Source organism: Ovis canadensis, chromosome 8 (genome assembly GCF_042477335.2).
Source record: "Ovis canadensis isolate MfBH-ARS-UI-01 breed Bighorn chromosome 8, ARS-UI_OviCan_v2, whole genome shotgun sequence".
Classification (NCBI taxonomy): domain Eukaryota; kingdom Metazoa; phylum Chordata; class Mammalia; order Artiodactyla; family Bovidae; genus Ovis; species Ovis canadensis.
Genome location: NC_091252.1, coordinates 23,449,367 through 23,469,566, shown reverse-complemented (window position 1 = coordinate 23,469,566; position 20,200 = coordinate 23,449,367). Strand labels below are relative to the sequence as shown.

The 20,200-nt window shown below is 41.4% G+C and overlaps 1 long non-coding RNA gene and 1 other non-coding gene across 2 annotated transcripts; one reads left to right on the top strand and one right to left on the bottom strand.

The window, feature by feature from the left end:
* Positions 1-18,269: 18,269 nt before the first annotated feature.
* TRNAE-CUC (transfer RNA glutamic acid (anticodon CUC)) lies at positions 18,270-18,341 on the bottom strand. Its single transcript has one exon. It is a non-coding gene; the product is annotated as a tRNA-Glu (tRNA).
* A 102-nt stretch (positions 18,342-18,443) lies between these two features.
* On the top strand, positions 18,444-20,200 carry LOC138445235 (uncharacterized). Its single transcript, XR_011258764.1, has 2 exons — positions 18,444-18,633; positions 18,744-20,200. It is a non-coding gene; the product is annotated as an uncharacterized lncRNA (long non-coding RNA).

The following is a 20,200-nucleotide window of genomic DNA, read 5'->3' as shown; positions in this document are numbered from 1 at the left end:
AAGCTTTTCATGTTTTATTGCCCAATGGGACTATTCCTAGCTCTGCATTTTACTGAAGAAAGGAGTTTGACCTCCCCTTGTAATTCTTTTAAGATCTAAGCAATAACCGAGGTTGTGAATAATTTAGCAACTACAACAAAGCACTACAGCACATACGACATCATAAACTGTGACTATAGCTTGTGTTCTTTGGAATGAAGGATAAGTCTTTGAACTTGAATCAGATATCTTTAAAAGAAGAAAAGTCCCTTAGCTTCCATAGACAGTCTTGTACAAGAGGCCAGAGGCAGATGGGAAATGGTTTTTCAGGTACCAGGTGGCACCTTCTCCCCCTCTTATAACTTTACAAGAATAGACTGGAATGGGGTTGGTTGGTCAGGGAGTCAGGTCCTCTTTTAAGACTGACAGAATCAACAACACACTGTAAGTCACTAGTCTAAAAACAAATATAAGACGTAATACTATTAATACTGTTCATTTTCTGTGCTAAGCTCCATGTCAAGTGCTTGACGTCTGTTACCTCATTGAAGCCTGGTTAAGTGTCCTATAGAGGAGATAGTCTTATTATCGTTGTGTGTTAGGAATGGAGAAGAGGTTGATTTCCAAGGTCAAACCTAGCAGTTTGAGCTGTGAGTCAGCCCAGGCCTCTCTGATTCTTAAGCCCATACCTTTGACCTCTAGGCAGTAGCTTCTGGCAGAACTTTTGGACTCACTCATTCAGACTAACCAAAAGTTTCAACCTGCCTGAGATCACTTTGAGCTAAAGACAAGAGTAAATTAGCATAAAAATCACTATCATCTCTCCCATTTAGTATATGAAAAGATAAAAAATAATAACTGCACTTTATAATAATGCAACATAAAAGGAAATTATTTTGGCAGTTCCCTGGTTTTAACTTTCAGCTGTCAAGCAGTTGAGAGTTAAAGTTTTAAACTCCTTATCTTAATCAGTGAAATTACCCTCTGTAAAAGCTATCAAAAAATATTCTATGATCTCAGTCAAGGTGGCTGACAAAAGTGAGGCAAAATAGTTACTAGATAGCTGAGAGAACTGAATTTGAGAAAAATTCCTGTCTTCCATTAGACATAAAAGTTAAGGGTTTCTTTTTCTTTTAGGGGAAAATGATGTGTTATTCTGAATGTTTATACATTCCAGGTCCATCATGTCATAAAACAACACTCTTCCGTTTGGCTTATGAAGACCTACTCAGTAATCCGCTCACTTTAACAAGTCTTGTTATCAGGAAGGGCTCTTTAACCTAAAATTTTCCACCTGCTGTTAAGCATGCTTTCTATAACAGTTAACAGTTTATATGTGTATAATTTTTCAAAAATCTTGTATCCAGAGACATTTTTATATGCCTCTAAATTCTCAGTCTTCTGAGAGCTGAGTGTTCTGTATCCTTGACCTCTGTTGTCATTCTATTAGTCTGTGGGAATGAAGAGATTTATGCATATGAAATGAAATATGCATGTAACAGAATGCCTCATAAGCTTTTTTTTTTTTTTAAGGAACCGAAAGAGGCAAGTTAACTCTAAAATTTCTTGCCTTAAGCTTGCATTGCAGTCATTTTGTGTTTTCATTGCAGTGAAAACAAAGTCAAATTTTCTCATGCGGAAGAAAAGCTATTTTGCAAAGAAGAATGGCTATTATTTATAATGTTTTACTTGTGTAAGTGGGATGATAAATTTTATATTTCTCACAAATTCCTAAAACAACTGAGTATTTTGAGTTAATCCCACCTGTTCTGATTATAAGTTGTTGAGCTGAATATTATTTACCATATTATAAAACTAAAACTCTGCCTGCTTTCTAGGTCTTTCATTGCTTTTTTTTTTAGCCTTTTCCTTTAAGTTTAGAGGACCAAAGACTTTTTTTTTTCCCCAGCAAAACAACATGAACAGAGCTTTATGTAGCTGCTTGTATAGACTTTCTCCTGGGCCAGCAAAGTCTGCCGTCTTCCCATATCCTAGCCGGTCTGTCCCAGCACAGCTGCTTTAAATAGGCTTCCCATGAGACATGGCCACAGTCAGGAGGGCAAAGCACAGAGGTACAGAGACCATATGTCACCATCGTCATAACACATTTCTCAGTCACAGTCACCAGCCGCCTTCCAAACAGGAACTAAGCCAGGCACTTTTTTTGTCTCACAGGCAGCCACTGTCAAATTTATTTTGTTATTTTGACATATTTCTGACAGCAGAAAGATAAGCATAGCATAGTGCAAATGGTGGAGTGTGGTAACATCAAAACCCACATACAGCCTGGTGGCATCGGATAAGGGTACTATCATCTCATGAGGATACTGTCAAGCTCATCGGACAAGCATTGTCTCTGGTGACAACATCCTTGATTGCTGCAATAAAGAGGCTTGAGGGGACACTGAGTCCCCTTTCAAGGTACAGAAAACCCCCGAAAAGATGTCCATGAGTCCACAACTGCTGAGGCATTAAAGCAGGCTTAAGGCATACGTGTTACACCAAGAGAGCATACCTAAACACCAAGTACCACCTGACCACGACTATCAGGAGAACAAGTCTCAGCAATAAACCCGTGAATTATCTGGCTCATGCTGACCGGGTCTCACAACACAGTCTACGGGCTTTGATGTGACCGTCAAACCCCAAGTGTGCCCAGCAGCAGGAGCCACAGCCAGAACAACGCAGGAGCAATAACTCAGTGTTTCAGGGCCTTCAGCCAGTTCCCAAGACGCTGACGTCTGGCAGCCAGCTTTCTTGCGTTGGGTATCAGGAGCTTAAGACAGAAGGATAAACAAAATTCAGTACTGTTTATTTTCAAGATAGGACAAGCCAGAGAAGTATAAAAGTTATTCATTTAATGTTCCCTTTAAATGTATGCATGCTGCCTGCTATGTTGCTTCAGTTGTGCCTGACTCTGTGCGATCCTACAGACTGTAGCCCGCCAGGCTCCTCTGTCCATGGGATTCTCCAGGCAAGACTACTGGAGTGGGTTGCCATGCCCTCCTCCAGGGGATCTTCCTGACCCAGGGATTGAACCTGGGTCTCTTACTTCCACCTGCATTGGCAGGTGGCTTCTTTACCGTAGCGCCACCTGGGAAGTTTAAATGGACAGCATAGGGGTTTAATTCTGTAGGCATATACCCTGTTGATACAGGAAAGACATATTAACATATACGCTGAATGACAGTGCCACTCCACAACACGATCCAGTTTACCATATGTTTAACTAGTTAAGTCAGGTAAGCAGTGTTAAGATGTGGTAGCTTATTAAAAATGTTGGTACTTACTCAGATCACTTATACATAACTTGAAATCCATATTTATAATACTAGTCAGTTTCTGTCTATTCTACTCAATATTGGTAAGTCATTTATAAAATCTCACCTCTTCAGTGAGTAGAACACATAGTATAATGACTAAAAGGACAAATTCTGAAGTCAGATCTTGAGATGTATTGACTGTGTGACTTTGGACAAATGAGTGTATCTGGGTCAGCTTTTTCTCATCAGTAAAATGAGATTTAGAAAGCAGCACCTGGGGCTTCCCTGGCAGTCCAGTGGTTAAAACTTGGTAATTCCACTCCAGGGAGTGGGTTCAGTCCCTGGTGGGGAAACTAAGATCCTGTATGCTGTGTGCAATGCCCCCCCCGCCCCCACCCTGCCCCACCAAGAAAGAAACACCTATCTCACAAGGATTTTCTGAGGATTAAATGAAATAATGTTCGAAAGACCTGGCACATGGCATGCTATCAATAAACAGTAGTGTTGCTCATTCAAACTTAGTTTGTTGAAAGTGTCTTAAGATCTAGAATAAGTCTCAGTTGGTCCAATTCACACAAGTTTATTCAAATATGTGCCCAGGTAGGCCAGCAAGACCTATTCTCTTTACATTAAATTAGTGGCGTGTACATATTTCTTTTTGAATGTATTTACAGATGGATAGAATTTCAGACTTAGAAGAACATAATTTAGACCAGTGCTTCATTTACCGGGTGAAAAATACAGACACTCAGCCAAGTTAGAGAATTTTTCCCACAGTCATGGAACCCAGGTTTCCTGATTTCTAACACATGATCATAAACTAAACCTTTTCTTTCATACCTTTTATATTTTAGGTGCCAAAGGTTTTTATTCTGTTGTGGATATGCAAAATCAGCCTATTTATTTGTTAAGAAGTACACCTTACATTTCCTGTCTTCAAAAGCAGTGGTTTCTAGTTTGATTCAAAACACATATGATAGAGTCATGTTTCTTTAAAAGAAAAATCTGAACTCTAACACAGCTGAGATTGAAATTATATTACTGTCTTTTCATGAGGGGACTTCCCTGGCAGTTCAGTGGTTAAGACTCCATGCTCCCAATGCGGGGGGCACAGGTTCCATCCCTGGTTGGGTAACTAAGATCTCACATGCAGCATGGCCTAAAAGTAAATAAATAACATCCTTCACTATAGAAAAACTAATCACGCATAGGTGAACAGAGTAGTGCCACCGTCTAGCACTTAAGGCAGAATCTGTCATACACACTGATGAAGCTATCTCACCAGTAACTGGGCAGGGGCTTTGAGCTGCTTGCACCCTCTTTTCTGTGCCTTCCTGTTGCTCTCAGAATGAAGACAAAATCCTTAACCTCAGGCCAGGAGGCCATGTAAGATATGACGCCAGCCCACTTTTTAAACCTCTCCTTACCTCTCTCTGGAGCAGGGCATGGCAACCCACTCCAGTATTCTTGCCTGGAGAATCTCATGGACAGAGGAGCCTGGCGAGTCACGGTCCATAGGGTCGAAAAGAGTCGGACGTGACTGGCGCGATTTAGCAAACACACACACACCCCGACTCTGCTGCTTCCGACTCACCACCCAGCCATCTGCCTTTTTCCCAGCCCTTTTCTCATTGCTCTCCCCTGCTACAAGGTCTTGTACATATTCCTTCTAAAAGAATGTTCTTTTCTCTCCTTCTTACCTAGGTAACTTATCTTACTTTTCAAACCTTGAGAGATGGATCACTCCTCTAACATCTCCAGTTGGTTCAAAACCGTATTGTGGAATGGCTTGAACCACATACTTCTCCTTCACTGAGTGTATGAGTTGCGATTTAAATTTGTTACTGTATGATTACTCTATCTCCACCACTACACGGAAAGCAAACAGTAGTGACTATGTTCCCAGGTAGCACAGTGGTAAAGAATCCGCCTGCCAATGCAGAAGATGCTAGTTCGATCCCTGGATCAGGAAGATCCCCTGGAGAAGGGAATGGTAACCCACTCCACTATTCTTGCCTGGAAAATCCCATGGAGAGAGGAGTCTGGTGGACTACATTCATGGGGTTGAAAAGAGTCAGACACGACTAAACAACTGAGCACAAACATGTTTTGTTCACCATCAAGTTTCCAGGGCCTCTTTGCCCTGTGTCTGGGGCAGAAGAGAAGCTCAAAAACTATGTGTCACATTGAATGAATGACTGAATACACAAATGCGTGACTGAGTGAATAAATGTCATATGCTAGATGTGCATTCTTGTTGCATTGAGTTTATCTGAATTGTTTTCCCCAAACTTTAATCGGATAGCGCAATATATATGCAGGTAAAATCAAGCATATTTGATGAAGCGAGATGAAAGATGCTAAAAGAAAAAGAACTTTCTATTGTTCCTTATGAATATAATAAACTAGATTTAGACCAGGTCCAACATTCTCAACTGGTTCCAAATAGGGAAAGGAGTACATCGAGGCTGTATATTGTCACCCTGCTTATTTAACTTCTATGCAGAGTACATCATGAGAAACACTGGGCTGGATGAAGTGCAAGCCGGAATCAGGATTGCTGGGAGAAATATCAATAACCTCAGATATGCAGATAACACCACCCTTAAGGCAGAAAGCCAAGAAGAACTAAAGAGCCTCTTGATGAAAGTGAAAGGGAGAGTGGAAAAGTTGGCTTAAAGCTCAACATTCAGAAAACAAAGATTGTGGCATCTGGTCCCATCACTTCGTGCAAATAGATGGGGAAACAGTGGAAGCAGTGGCTGACTTTATATTCTTGGGCTCCAAAATCACTGTGGATGGTGACTGCAGCCATGAAATTAAAAGATGCTTACTCCTTGGAAGGAAAGTTATGACCAACCTAGATAGCATATTAAAAAGCAGAGACATTACTTTTCCAACAAAGGTCCATTTAGTCAAGGCTATGATTTTTCCAATAGTCATATATGGATGTGAGAGTTGGATTGTAAAGAAAGCTGAGCACTGAAGAATTGATGCTTTTGAACTGTGGTATTGGAGAAGACTCTTGAGAGTCCCTTGGACTGCAAGGAGATCCAACCAGTCCTGAGTGTTCATTGGAAGGACTGATGTTGAAGCTGCAACTCCAATACTTTGGCCACCTGATGCAAAGAACTGACTCATTTGAAAAGACCCTGATGTTGGGAAAGATTGAACATGGAAGGAGAAGGGGATGACAGAGGATGAGATGGTTGGATGGCATCACTGACTCAATGGACATGAGTTTGAGTAAACTCTGGGAGTTGGTGACAGAGAGGGATGCCTGGAGTACTGCAGTCCATGGGGTTGCAAAGAGTTGGACACTCCTGAGCGACTGAACTGAAAATTCTCAAAGTAACTATGGGGTGTGTGTGTTTGTGCTAGCTGCTCAGTCGTGTCCGACTTTTGTGTCCGACTCTTTTGCGACCTCATGGACTATAGCTGCCAGGCTCCTCCCACAGTGCAGACAGATTCTTTACCACCTGAGCCAAGTATGGGTTCAGTTCAGTTCAGTCGCTCAGTCGTGTCCAACTCTTTGTGACCCCATGAACCACAGCACGCCAGGCCTCCTTGTACATCACCAACTCCTGGAGTTCACTCAAACTCACGTCCATCTAGTTGGTGATGCCATCCAGCCATCTCATCCTCTGTCGTCCCCTTCTCCTCCTGCCCCCAATCCCTTGCAGCATCAGAGTCTTTTCCAATGAGTCAACTCTTCGCATGAGGTGGCCAAAGTACTGGAGTTTCAGCTTCAACATCAGTCCTTCCAATGGAACACCCAGGACTGATCTCCTTCAGAATGGACTAGTTGGATCTCCTTGCAGTCCAAGGTACTCACAAGAGTCTTCTCCAACACCACAGTTCAAAAGCATCAATTCTTTGATGCTCAGCTTTCTTCACAATCCAACTCTCACATCCATACATGACCACAGGAAAAACCATAGCCTTGACTAGACGGTTACTTGGATTAAATGTCTGAATGAAACACATGAGGCTAGGGCGCCACCTTGTGGTTTATTTTCACATTTATAATTTTCAATCTTCCCAGAACTTTTCTATTAATACTTACTTGACCAAAAAAAAAAAAAAAAAAAAAACCATTAAAACTACAGCAGCAGAGAGGAGTGGAATTTTTGGTCAAATAAATATTGCTTGCATATCATTATCCCAAAGACTTTATTCTAATAGTATCATTCATTCCTTTTTCTTTTAATTAAATATTGAGCTGACAGAAAAAAAAGTGTAACATATGTGTGTTATAAATAATCAAATGAGAATTAATACTTGTGTACTCGCCACCAGATCAGCACTGCCAGTACTTAGAATTCTGACTCCTGTGTGCCCCTCACTGAATCCTCTCTCTTTTCGCCATTAACCAGAAATACCCACTACCTTGTTTTTATGTATCGTTTACCATCCGTGTACCTATCAATGGGGCTTCGCTGGTGGCCAGATGGTAAAGAGTCTGCTGCGGGGCAGGAGACCTGGGTTCGAACCCTGGGTGGGGAAGATCTCCCGGAAAAGGAAATGGCACCGACTCTAGTATTTTTGCCTGGGAAATCCCATGGACAGAGGAGCCTGCTGGGCTACAGTCCATGGAGTGAGGACGAGTCGGCCTCAACTGGACGACTGAGCACACGTGTATATGCATATCACTAAACAATAGTTTTCGTTTAGCATTTAAAACTCCATATGAAATGATACCATTCTGTATTGGACTTGGCTTTGGAATTATACAGTATTTTTCTGCAGTCCATCATGTTGATGAGAGAGGCTGTGACTCATTTGTTTTCACTCTTCTGTAGTATTTCATTGAATGACTTTGCCACAATATATCTAGATGCTGCACTCTTTTTTTGACCTTTTTCTTTTCTACTGGAGTAGAGCGATGAACAATATTGTTGCAGTTTCTGTTGGAGCATAGGCGATTAACAATGTGATAGTTTCAGGTATGTATGCCAAAGGAATTCAGCCATACATACACATGTATCCATTCTCCCCCAAACTCCTCTCTCATCCATGCTGCTGCATAACTAGTTTTTCTGCTCTTGATGGATATCTAACTTGCTTCCAGTTTGGGTCTATTATGATGGTGCCACTGTGAACATTCTAGTATGTATCCTCTGGTGCTCACATGAAGATTTCTCCCAGGGGTTTGAATTGCTAGGTATGAGAACCTCCAACTTTACTAGATAATAAATTATTTTTCACTTATTTTATTGCACAAATTTATACTCCTGCCACCCGTGTATACACGTTTCAGTTCAACGTCTTTAAAAGCACTTAATATTGTTAGGTTTTTCTCCAGTTTTTATACTTTATGGGTATCAACTGAATCTCTTTTGTTTTAATTTGCATTTCTTGATGACACAAGAAGGCCATCCTCTTTTCAAAGGTTTATTGATGACCCATGTTTCTTCTGAAAAGTGCCAGTTCTGATTTTTTGCCTCTGATTTTTCTCTAATTTATCCACTCAAGAATCATTTTAATTGCTACTATGTGCCAAGTACTGCCATTGTTTAGAGGATACAAAGATGACTATGATAATCCAAGTCTATGCTCCAACCAGTAATGCTGAAGAAGCTGAAGTTGAACAGTTCTATGAAGACCTACAAAACCTTTTAGAACTAATACCCAAAAAAGATGTCCTCTTCGTTGTAGGGAACTGGAATGCAAAAGTAGGAAGTCAAGAGATACCTCAAATAACAGGCAAATTTGGCCTTGGAGTACAAAACAAAGCAGGGCAAAGGCTAACAGAATTTTGCTAAGAGAATGCACTGGTCATAGGAAACACCCTCTTCCAACAACACAGGAGCAGACTCTACACATAGACTCTACACGTATACCAGATGGTCAATACCGAAATCGGATTGATTGTATTCTTTGCAGCCAAAGATGGAGAAGCTCTATACAGTCAGCAAAAACAATACCAGGAGCTGACTGTGGCTCAGATCATGAAATCCTTATTGCCAAATTCAGACTTAAGTTGAATAAAATATGGAAAATCACTAGACCAGATATGACCTAAATCAAATCCCTTAATTATTATACAGTGGAAATGACAAATAGATTCAAGGGATTAGATCCGATAGACAGAGTGCCTGAAGAACTATGGATGAAGGATCGTGACATTGTACAAGAGGCAGTGATCAAGACCATCCCCAGGAAAAAGAAATGCAAAAAGGCAAAATGGCTCTCTGAGGAGGCCTTAACAAATACCTGAGAAAAGAAGAGAAGCTAAAGGCAAAGGAGAAAAAGAAAGATATACCCATTTGGATGCAAATTTCCAAAGAATAGCAAGGAGAGATAAAGCTTTCCTCAGTGATCAGTGCAAAGAAATAGAGGAAAACAATAGAATGGGAAAGACTAGAGATCTCTTCAAGAAAATTAGAGATACCAAGGGAACATTTCATGCAAAGATGAGCACAATAAAGGACAGAATAATGGACCTAACAGAAGCAGAAGATATTAAGAAGAGGTGGCAAGAATACCCAGAAGAACTATACAAAAAAGATCTTCACAACCCAGATAACCACGATGGTGTGATCACTCACCCAGAGCTAGACATCCTAGAATGCAAAGTCAAGTGGGCCTTAGAAAGCATCACTACGAACAAAGCTAGTGGAGGTGATGGAATTCCAGTTGAGCTATTTCAAATCCTAAAAGATAATGCTGTGAAAGTGCTGCACTCAATATGCCAGCAAATTTGGAAAATTCAGCAGTGGCCACAGGACTAGAAAAATCAGTTTTCATTCCAGTCCCAAAGACAGGCAATGCCAAAGAATGTTCAAACTACCCCTCAATTGCACTTATCTCACACGCTAGTAAAGTAATGCTCAAAATTCTCCAAGCCAGGCTTCAGCAGTACGTGAACCATGAACTTCCTGATGTTCAAGCTGGATTTAGAAAGGGCAGAGGAGCCAGAGATCAAATTGCCAATAGGGGCTGGGTCATTGAAAAAGGAAGAGAGTTCCAAAAAAACATCTACTTTTGCTTTATTGACTATGCCAAAGTCTTTGACTGTGTGGATCACCATAAACTGTGGAAAATTCTCCAAGAGATGGGAATACCAGACCACCTGACCTGCCTCCTGAGAAATCTATATGCAAGTCAAGAAGGAACAATCAGAACTGGACATGGAACAACAGACTGGTTCCAAATAGGGAAAGGAGTACGTCAAGGCTGAATATTGTCACCCTGCTAATTTAACTTATATGCAGAGTACATCATGAGAAATGCTGGGCTGGAGGAAGCACAAGCTGGAATCAAGATTGTGGGGAGAAATATCATAGTAACCTCAGATATGCAGATGACACCACCCTTATGGCAGAAGGCGAAGAAGAACTGAAGAGCCTCTTGATGAAAGTGAAAGAGGAGAGTGAGAAAGCTGGCTTAAAACTCAACATTCAGAAAACTAAGATCATGGCATCTGGTCCCCATCACTTCATGGCAAATAGATGGGGAAACAATGGAAACAGTGACAGACTTTATTTTGGGGGGCTCCAAAATCACTGCAGATGGCAAGTGAAGCCTTAAAATTAAAAGACACATGCTCCTTGGAAGAAAAGCTATGACCAACCTAGACAGCATATTAAAAAGCAGAGACATTACTTTGTCAACAAAGGTTCATCTAGTCAAAGCTATGGTTTTTCCCGTAGTCATGTATGGATGTGAGAGTTGGACTGTAAAGAAAGCTTGAGTGCCGAAGTTCAAAAAGTTCAAAAAGCTGATGCTTTTGAACTATGGTGTTGCTGAAGACTCTTGAGAGTCCCTTGGACAGCAAGGAGATATAATCAGTCAGTTTTAAAGGAAATCAATCAGTCCTGAATATTCATTGGAAGGACTGATGCTGAAGCTGAAACTCTAGTACTTTGGCCACCAGATGGGAAGAGCCGATTCATCGCAAAAGCCTGATGCTGGTTAAGGTGGAAGGCGGGAGGAAAAGGGGACGACAGAGGATGAGATGGTTGGATGGCATTACCGACTCCATGGACGTGAGTTTAGGCTCTGGGAGTTGTTGATGGACAGGGAAGACTTGTGTGCTGCAGTTCATGGGGTTGCAAAGAGCTGGACATGACTGAGCAACTGAACTGAACTGATGACATAGAGCCTGTCCTCATGAAGCTCCTATCACTTCATTGCCTTCAGGGACCTAACTAATTATCAAGATCAAGAAACAACAATAATTTGAAGCATAATTCTGTGATTATCACTTTATAAGACAGAAGAAGTATGTTTTATGAACTCTGACTTCAAGGAATTTACAAAGTCATAACTTACACAGAACAATAGCAAATTATTGGAAGTACTATATATTATTGTTATATATTATAAAAATTGAGAGAATGTAATGAGCAGAAAAAATAATTGATCAAGTGTGTCCATAGTTGAAACAAATTGCTTTTGTTTTATGTAACTAATGTAAAAACATTTTTTTCTGTAGCCTACTCAATAAAGGAGGAAAATGAAAAAAAAAAAACACCATTTTTATTTAAGTCAATAATAGTGATCTACATGGCAATGTGGCAAAGATTAGTTTTAATTAAATGAAAATTAAACTGAAGAAAAAAGCACTTTCACAAATCAGCATGTTTATTCAAAAACTGCAAGTATCCTGCGTTTTCTATTAAACTTATTTCTTGATAAGATTTCCCCAAGTTTTTAAGAATTTGGGAACTTCCAGTAAGCAGCTGCTAGGGTTGACTCTAACTAAAGTTGTAATATGTAGAGTTCAATTATACATTTGAAAGAGAACCTTAAATATCAAATACTTTCTTTTTTCTTTCTGTGGAACACCCCCCATGAACCACTCTATTTGTAAAGACTGCTCTAAAGAACACTCCATAGTATGACCAGAAAATCAGTTGTCACTAGAGAATCTTAAAGAATACACGACTTAGGCTGGGCAAATCCAGGTTGGAATCCTGGTTCCCTGACATAGTTGTGGACTTTAAGTTACAAACTTTCTAAATTTCCTAAACTACAAACCAAGGATTATTATAAGAATTGATTCTAATATTGTAGATAAAGTGCTTAGTTCAGCGTTCAAAACCATAACTAACACAAAATAGTAGCAAATTATTAAACGCACTGTTGTGTTAAATATGTCATAGAAATTCATAGGAATAATTTAGAAATCATCTGAAAGAACACAGGAGCGAGAGCCATTATTCAGGATGACTCAGTTGAATTCTTTTTCTACTTTCTGCTCTCAGTGGAAATATAAAGGTGTGATTCATAAAAAGCCGTATTATAAGAGGTTAGGTTTTAAGTGAAGACCTAGCAACCTACTTCTTGGCTCAACTGATTGGTTCATTCATTCATTTACCACCAACCATATGTCAGGCACTGTACTAGATGCTGTTGAAAGTCCCTCCTCCCTGCCGCCCCCACACCCTTGGTTACTTTCAGACGTCCTTATAATTTTAGAACTTGTCAGCCCAAGCCAAAGTCCATCTTTGGGTAAATGATGATTATTTAAATAAAGCAAATTGACAGAAATACATCTTTTGGTATACAGCAAATAACCCTTGCTGTATTAACTAATTTCTATTCCTTTGCCCTTAAGAAACCTCTTCATACGTGGAGTATTTCTGCAGACAGTCCTTCAGCTTTTCCCCACTCTTCAAAAAGCAAGAAATGAAGTAAACTGTCTCTACAAAGCAGCAACGTTGTGCTATGTGTAGGTTGTGTGCTTTTTATTTTTCAGTTGGTGGAAAATTGCTTTACAATGTTGTGTTGATTTCTGGCATATGACAGTGTGAATCAGTCATAATTATAAATATATCCCCTTCCTCTTGAGCCTCCCTTCCTTCCTTACATCCCACCCTCAAGTTCATCACAGAGCGCCAAGCAAGCTCCTTGTATTAATACAGCAACTTTCCACTGTTTTATACCTGGTAGCAATGGCACCTCCAGTACTCTTGCATGGAAAATCCCATGGATGGAGGACACAACTGAGCGACTTCACTTTCACTTTTCACTTCCATGCGTTGGAGAAGGAAATGGCAACCCACTCCAGTGTTCTTGCCTGGAGAATCCCAGGGATGGGGGAGCCTGGTGAGCTGCCGTCTCTGGAGTCGCACAGAGTCGGACATGACTGAAGCGACTTAGCAGCAGCAGCAGCAGCAGTATATATGTGTCAATGCTGCTTTCTCAGTTCTCGCCACCCTCACCTTCCCATCCTGTGTCCACAAGTCTTCTCTACTAGGTTCATCAGTATCATTTTTCAAGATCCATATATATGTGTTAATATCCGATACTTGTTCTGCTCTTTCTAACGTACTTTACTCTGTATATGAGGCTTCAGGTTCATCCACCTCACTGCAGCTGACTCAAAATTTTTTCCTTTTTATGGCTGAGTAATATTCCATTGTATATAAGTACTACATCTTCTTTATCCATTCATCTGTCAGTGAATGGATCTAGGCTGCTTCCATATCTTGGCTGTTGTAAATATGTGATATTTTTGTGTCTAAGTCACAATATCATTTAGAAAAACTGACACAAATGACAATAAAATAGATAAAATGCAATTAAAATGATTCTAACCATAATCAAAGAAAATAAAATTCCATTAAAAAATAAACCAAGCAAGAGAAATGTGCTGTTGCTATCAATGACTACCCTACAATCTCCAGGGTCTTTCTTCTTTGACTTTCTTCACCCTAATTTATCCTGACTCTGCTCCTTCAGACTTTCCTCTTTTATTCTCCCCTAGCTAGTTCTGCAAACCTCAGCTCTTCTTTTCTGCTGCATTCAATCTCTTGATGTGCATCTCCATTCATGAGGATTTCATTCTCACTTCAAAGCCGAGTCTCCTCTGAATCTATCATTAGTCAAAAAAATGTCAACCTACCTTCAGGACAGCTTCACTTGAAGACCTCTCTTTAGTCCTAGCCTAAAGGCAACTTGAGCGCCGAAGAATTGATGCTTTTGAACTGTGGTGTTGGAGAAGACTCTTGAGAGTCCCTTGGACTGCAAGGAGATCCAACCAGTCCATTCTGAAGGAGATCAACCCTGGGATTTCTTTGGAAGGAATGATGCTAAAGCTGAAACGTCAGTACTTTGGCCACCTCATGCGAAGAGTTGACTCATTGGAAGAGACTTTGATCCTGGGAGGGATTGGGGGCAGGAGAAGAAGGGGACGACCGAGGATGAGATGGCTGGATGGCATCACCGACTCGATGGACGTGAGTCTGAGTGAACTCCGGGAGTTGGTGACGGACAGGGAGGCCTGGCGTGCTGCGATTCATGGGGTCTCAAGGAGTCGAACACGACTGAGCGACTGAACTGAACTGAACGGCAACTTGACTTCTTGCTGTGCCTCGATCCAAATCAGCACCCTTTCCAAGTTAATAAGTGAAAGTGAAGTTGCTCAGTCGTGCTGACTCTTTGCGACCCCCTGAACTGCAGCCTACCAGGCTTCTCCGTCCATGGGATTCTCCAGGGATCGAACCCGGGTCTCCCGCATTGGCGGCAGACGCTTTAACCTCTGAGCCACTAGGGAAGCCTCCAAGTTAATAGGCCATAATCAAAACCTTAGTCACTTTCTCCTTGATTCCTACTGAACTTTGTTAGAGTCTTATTGCCCTTTCTTGTCTGTGCCTAGAACAGTGACTGACGCGGAGTGAAAATTCCATAAGTGCTTGCTAAACCAATGAATGAATGGATGGCAATAACTCTGTGAAGCATGCATGGGAGCTAATAGCAACTCCATTGTGCAGGTAAAGATCCAGAGGCTCAGAGAAGCCGAGTCACTCTCCCAAGGTAGAGTGAGTGAGTGAAAATATATTGCAGGAGAAAGGGAAGAAGTACAATAACTATGAAGGAAACAGCAAAGGAGCAGTAAGCGAGTTTATAAGTCGCCCGGTCGTGTCCAACTCTGCAACCCCATAGGCTGTAGCCCACCAGGCTCCTCTGTCCGTGGAATTTTCCAGACAAGAATACTGGAGTGGGTTGCCATTTCCTTCTCCAGGGGATCTTCCCAACCCAGGGCTTGAACCTGGGTCTCCTGCATTGCAGGGATGCTTTACCATCTGAGCCACCAGGGAATAATCAAGATAACTCAGCTGCTATTGACAGACGAGATTAATTCAGTCTCTGGCTCCTGAACAGGAGCGCTTTCTGTGCTTTCCTAAGATCTCTCTGTCTTCTCGGTATTCGCTCTTCTGTGACATCTAGTCGTTGACAGGTGTGCTGTCTCTTTCTAACACTAGCTCAGACCTTCAGCACGTGCTGCATGCGTGTGCCAGTCGCTTCTGTTGGGTCGGACTTTTTGCGACCCTATGGGCTGTAGCCCACCAGGTTCCTCCGTCCATGGGATTCTCCAGGCAAGAATAATGGAGCGGATTGCCCCACCCTTCTCCAAAGGATCTTCCCAACCCAGGGATCGAACTTGTGTCTCTTAGTTTCCTGCATTGCCAGGCAGGTTCTTTACCACTAGTGTCACCTGGAAAGCCCATTTAAAGCTATGGCCTCCTAGACAGACTTACTTCCTGTGGTCTGGCTTCCGCTGGTCTATGCAGCACCCAGAAGCCATGTCTCACCACCCAGCTTTGCTTAATTTCCTTGATAATTCTCCTTGATGTTTCCAACCTTTCTGCAATATCCTATTCTCTTCATTGCTGCTTCCTTCTTAAATTTTTCTGATCTGCTTATAAACTCTCTTACTGCTCCTCTGCTGTTCCTTCATAGTTATTCTACTTCTTCCCATTCTCCTATAATATATTTTCACTTGGTTCTTTCCTTGGCCTTCTGTCCTTTTTATAGACTGTCTTTTTGAAAAGAGAGCCCACATCTTCTCAAACTTCTAAGCTAATAGCTCCCAAATCCCTTACCTTCCTAAGTGCCATCCTGTTTTTCCAACCACTGTTTAGCTGTGCTGCCTCTGTTGGGATCAAACTGGACTGACTTCTCTCCTGAGTCTGTTTGCCGGCCTCAACTTCCTAATCACATGGCAGGCCTCTCCAACTTTATTAACCACACAGAACACAACTTCCAGAGCCATTGCTGCTGCTTCCCTATTATTCGTCAGCTTTTCTGTCCTATCAAGTTACCTAGGCTTGGTGCATTCCCTTTGTGACTCTGTAGCTTGTCTTCAGGTCCTCCATAATGTGGCTCCACTAACCTGCCTGACCTGGACCTGCACTGTTCCCTGGCAGAGGTGCCCTGCTATGGCCAGCCTGGTGCAGCCACCCTTGGTGTAGATGCCAGGCTTGGGACCTCCTAAGGTTAAATGCGCCCTTTCTCAGGCTTTCCAGATCCTCTAGGTTATTTGGTTAACCAGTTTCCAGTTCTGTTTTCGTTCTCATAGCCACTTCCTTCTCCCTTTCCTCACCATGTGCTTCAATTATTTGAAGTACCTTTGCTGTTGTTTAGTCACTAAGTCCTGTCCCACTCTTTTGCGACCCCATGGACTATAGCTTGCCAGGCTCCTCTATCCACGAGATTTCCCAGGCAAGAATACTGGAGTGGGTTGCCATTTCCCTGTCCAGGCAATCTTCCCTACCCAGGGATGGAACCTGTGTCTTCTGCATTGAAAGCTGGGTTCTCTACCAGTGAGCCACACCACATAGTAAACTATTGAGAAATGGCGCTTGTTGTTGTTGTTGTTGTTGTTAATGGCAACAATAATAACAAATATATTTGTGTCTTAAATCCTACATGAAACACTCCTTAAACCCTTCTGCTTTTTCCAACCCCTGGGCCACACATTTTCCTCTTCCAAACCAGTCTCAGCACAGATTAAAGGTAAGTAAGACAAAGCCATGAAACTCCAGTACTTTGGCCACCTCATGCGAAAAGTTAACTCATTGGAAAAGACTGATGCTGGAAGGGATTGGGGGCAGGAGGAGAAGGGGACGACAGAGGGTGAGATGGCTGGATGGCATCACCGACTCGATGGACAGTTGAGTCTGAGTGAACTCTGGGAGTTGGTGATGGACAGGGAGGCCTGGCGGGCTGCGATTCATGGGATCGCAGAGTCGGACACGACTGAGCGACTGAACTGAACTGAACTGAACTGAACTGAAGGCAAAGCCATAGGAGCTGTAATCAAGCTCTATTTCTATGCTACTGTGAAATTTCAGGCTTAACATGATATGGTTAAAAAAACAAACACAGTAGCTTAAAAAATAGCAAAGGTTAGAATGATTTTGAAATTTCTAGATTAAAAAAATGTAATGTCTATATATTAATAGCACCATTTTAATCTTCTTTTCGATGCCAACATTTCCATATTTTCTTTTGAGGAACCCCGAGTCTTTCTTTGCCTATATGATAAATGTATAGGGAACTGACACACTGGATGCAAGAAATTTGTCATATTTGTGTGAATGTCTTTGAGAAAAGTTAAAATATAACCCACTCCAGTACTCTTGATTGGAAAATCCCATGGACGGAGGAGCCTGGTAGGCAGCAGTCCACGGGGTCGCACAGAGTTGGACACGACTGAAGCGACTTAGCAGCAGCAGCAGAATGGTAAGAGAAAAATATAAAACAATTATTTGGTAATTAACCAACAACACACCTCAAAAAAGATCTTAGATTCATAAAGGAGAACAGGATAAGAACAGTTCAGCTATATGCAATCTACAAAACACGTAATCCAAATATATGAAACGTGACTCTTAGTATGATGTATAATAGATAGAATCCCTCCTAAAATAATTTTCCTCCTCCTCTTAGTCAAAGGAAACTCCAAATGAACAAGGCTCAATAAATTAATGTTTGTATACACATCCAAATTGTCTTCCAAAGCTGGAAAATGCAATTTTATAAGTGGCTTAAGTTGTGTTTAGAGTATTTTAGAATCAGAGATCACTTTGTTGTTTGATTGCAATTATCTGTTAAAAGGTATGGTGTATTTTAAGTCTCAGGTTTAATAATATTAAAAAAGAAATGGATTGAATTTTTATAATGGAAAAAATATCGGTAACAGCTATAGTGGGAGAGAAATCAGTAACTCGAAACAGCAATAATGGGGGGGGAAAAAAACAGTAACTCAACTGCAAGTAAGAAAACACTTACTTCCCTGACCGGGAATCGAACCCGGGCCGCGGCGGTGAGAGCGCCGAATCCTAACCACTAGACCACCAGGGAACTTAACTTAGTCTTCTCTCCGGCAGTATTTGGTTCTTTAAAAGTCTCTACGTAAACTGGACCAATGGCGGGAAAGATTGTTGACTTTAAACCCTGCCTACTTCTTTCCGGTTTCGGATTTCAGACTGAAACTCCGGCAAATTCTCGGCGCTCTCCGGCTAGCTCCGCGACGGCTCCCAAGGCTGGAGACTCCAAATCGAATCCTCTTCTGACTGCCACGGTGCAAAAGACGTCCTGGGATTGTATCCGAATTACGTGATGTGTAAATATCTATACCTGGAAAATGTTAAAAGTACTGTCCAGAACCTTGTATTTGCTTTATTATTTTCTCAGTCATTTAGCTGCTCCTTCTAAATCTAATCTCTTTCGGTATGTGTCTTTCTGTCCTTCCTTCTCACGCAGTTGTTAAAATCCCACTTCGCTTTATACGAAATCGAACGTTTGATTGCCGCGGGCGGAGAGCGTTTCCCGGTATAGAGCTCGGTGCAACCCTGCACACGACCTTGGCATAGAGCACATGCGGGGTAAACGTGGACAGTGAAGGGCTTCGTGGCCTTTTAGGACGCGACTGTTTTATTTACTGGGGAGTCAGATTGACGAAGCTAGGACGGCTGCGCATGTCTTGCTTAGTGAGAAACCCGGGCCTGTGCGCTCGGGTCCAAGTGAACCGTTTTGCTCTGCGCTTCCAATGCCTCCTATTTTTCAAACTGCTATTATCTGGGCAGTCGCTTCACTTCTTATGTCGAGAAAAGGCCAGGGAATGATGCAATTACCGAAGGAATCAAGAAACCTTCCGGCCCAGCCTCAGTTCAGAATCCCTCATGAAACAGGAGCAGAAGGCTCATGAAGGAGCGTGTAACTCAGCTTTGAAAGTGCCGACCGTTCAGTTGGACTGATGTAACCCTAGAGACCCCGCTCCGCTGCAAGATGGAAGGAGGCTTAAGTAAAACAGATATAAATTTGCAATGAACTTGCTCGCAACATCCGGCGCCGCTGTGAATTACAGCCTTCGTCCATCACAGTAGACTTTAGGATGTGTTCTTGTTTTCAACAATTCAGAAATGGAGTTTACATTCTTGATAAAATTTGTCAAAAATTATTTACTAATACTCATACAGGAAGATTAAAATGACTTAATGAATAAAGACGGAAACATCACCAGAAGAAATTTCTAAACGTAATTGCTATATTTTAGATGGGACCCACACTCCTTTCCTGTATCAAGGAATTTTTCGGAAATCGGGCGCTGTAGGTGGAGCTCTTGGTCTCAATTGGGGATGTTCAGAGCTTACATGATAAGCATCTGGTTTTGGATAAAAAGATAAAGCAGATATTACTTTTAGAATAATTTTAAGTTGTAATAGTTTGGTCACAATCTTGTACAAAGCGTTAGAAAGAGTACAACAAGAAACATCATCCCTCTTTCATCTTGTAATTACTCTTCACGTTTTCTGTCCAGAGCTGACCATTGTTAACAGTTTCTTCTGTATTCTCCTGGAAATCGTCTGTGCTATTTTAAATTGTTTTTATTTTCTATTTCCTAGAAATATCTATTTCTTTTTCCTCAAACTTTTTATCTTGAAACATTCCAAACCTACAGAAAACTGCAAGTATAGATCAATGAACACACATATACCCTTCATCCATCTTGTGCTAATTTAGTGGTGCCAGCATCCACTGTGTGACTTGTGCACTGAAATGTGACTAGTAAGAGTTGAGGTGTTCTATAGTTGAATGAATACTGGATTTTTAAGCCTTTGTATGGAAAAGAATGTAAGCACTCATTAACAGTTGAGTACATTTTAAATGCTAATTGAGTATATGAGATAAAATATTATTAAAACTTAAATTAATATTAA